Source organism: Penaeus monodon, chromosome 28 (genome assembly GCF_015228065.2).
Source record: "Penaeus monodon isolate SGIC_2016 chromosome 28, NSTDA_Pmon_1, whole genome shotgun sequence".
Classification (NCBI taxonomy): Eukaryota; Metazoa; Arthropoda; class Malacostraca; order Decapoda; family Penaeidae; genus Penaeus; species Penaeus monodon.
This window is the reverse complement of record NC_051413.1, coordinates 33,387,110-33,389,174: the sequence shown is the minus strand read 5'-3', so window position 1 is coordinate 33,389,174 and position 2,065 is coordinate 33,387,110. Positions and strand designations below refer to the sequence as shown.

The 2,065-nt window shown below is 36.5% G+C and overlaps 1 long non-coding RNA gene across 3 annotated transcripts in view; it reads left to right on the top strand.

The window, feature by feature from the left end:
- Positions 1-2,065, top strand: part of LOC119591516 — a 6,653-nt gene that overhangs the window by 3,023 nt on the left and 1,565 nt on the right. Inside the window, exons 3-5 of one of the 3 annotated variants that reach the window (XR_005230356.1) lie at positions 80-226; positions 764-903; positions 1,859-1,986. This is a non-coding gene — a long non-coding RNA (uncharacterized LOC119591516). Of the gene's footprint in view, positions 1-79; positions 328-743; positions 904-1,858; positions 1,987-2,065 lie in introns of all 3 variants that reach the window. The other 2 variants (XR_005230354.1, XR_005230355.1) reach the window with 2 other exon arrangements.

Here is a 2,065-nt window from a genome sequence, read left to right as displayed (position 1 = left end):
GAGTGATTTGCTTTAAAATATATTAGCATACATTAAAGTTTTTTTGGGAAGCAAGAAGTAACGTTTTTTCCATAAACAGATTTGGCAGCGATGAACTGAGAAGAGAATTCCTCGCACCTTGTATCGCTGGTGATGTTGTCTCGTGTCTTGGAGTAAGTGAACAAGGGCAGGTTCTGATGCTGCAAATATCCAGACAACAGCTTGTCGCCTTGAGGATGACCGAATCGTAAATGGAAATTATGGATTACTAATTCATGGCAGGCTGACTTTATCTGTCTTCTGGTCAACATGTCAGGTGGACCGTCACATCATAACAAGTTGCTAGTGGTAACTTTTTTTCTTTTTTTTGTGGATTGGAACTTGTGATGTGACTTCAGTTGAAGCATATATTATTTTGATCAGTACTGAAAAAGGGACATTGAAGTGATATTAGAAAAACCTGGTAGGGGGATAGTAAGCTATATATAGGTATTGCCATGAGGTTATTTCACAGTTTGCATCAGGTTTCTTTCTCTAATAAGAAAGTAATTGAGCATCTTTTATACAATGTATATCTGTAAATGATGTCTTTACACAATCAATCAGTCTTTGTTTCGAGAGTCACTGTACTTCAAAAAACTACTTTGAGACTATTATTAGTCTATATATTATGGAAATGAAAAATTTAACTTTTAGGCATGTCTTTTTCTCAGGATAAAATGGGTGTACAGATATTTCTCACCCTCTTTTACTTTTATCACCAGATACAATTTACCTTCTGCAGGGGTCAAACTTGCCAGAAAGATAGACAAGTTGGGAATGTGATGCTCTGACACAGGCCACATATTTCTTGATGATATCCAAGTCCCTGCCAAGAATATCATTGGAGAAGAAGGAATGGGGTTTATTTATCAAATGATGCAGGTAGGTATGAAAACTCCTATTACAGTGGTTCTGAACCTGGATTTCTCAGTTACACAGCATGTGGCATTATATTTGTGAAATTAAGAGAAAGGAAGGGAAAAAATAATATAAAAAAAGTAAGTATGAGCAATAGTAATTCTCCTCGCTCATATTCCTGTCTGTGCCTCTAGTTTCAGGAGGAGTGCCTCTGTTTGGCCCTGCTTACTATTACACCTTTGAAGATGTGTATTAATGAAACAATTACACTAAAAGTAGGATAGCCTTTTTTCCAGCCCCTTCTCAACACCAGTATATTCACTTTCGTCATGCTGAACTGCAAACAGAGTTAGAGTCACTGAGATCTCTCTTATACAGGGCTATAGGTCAGTTTTAGGGGCTCTCCACTAAAAGGGGGATTTGTCATAATACAGAAAGTGTCAGATTACTCAATCAAAGAATGGCAGAATTAAACTAACCATAATCTTTGTTATTTTTAAAGTTCATAATCTGCACTTTGCATTTATGAACACTTTTTTCCATCAGCTCACCCCATAAATCTACACAAATTTGTCCTTGCCCTTAGGAAGGCAAAGATATTCAGTCTGACATCCAGTGGGAATATAATAAGGTCAGGTATGTAAAAGAAGGTTGAACATAGTAGTGTCCAACAACAACAGCAACAATGAACTTCTTGCTAGATGGTGCAATTCCTCTTTTAAACGGAGAGTCCCATTTACTGAGTTGAGTTCTGTGTTACTCTTTTTAGAATTTAAGGAGTAGAGATCTGATTAGTTTACAGATATATATTATACTGACTAGGATATAGGTATAGGTATGAAAGATTGTTCTGGTACAGCAGTGGAGAGTAATGATGATATATTATGACTACAAGAAATGACGGCAGGATGAAAACTTTGTGTGCATATTTCAAAATATATTATACTCTCCTCTGTCACTTTTTTTTTCTTTTTTATAGATCTCTACACAGCAGGACGGGATGTAACAAAGCTCGCATCCATGTGCAAGCGGAAGTCAGGTCGTCTGGCCCTTGAAGTAATTGATTCTTGCCAGCAAGTTTGGGGTGGAATGAGCTTCATGAATGAGGTGGGAACTTTTGATTAATGTTATTTGAAAGTAATTATGTCCTGCTGAAACTATACAGTATATCAGTTTTTTTATAGGT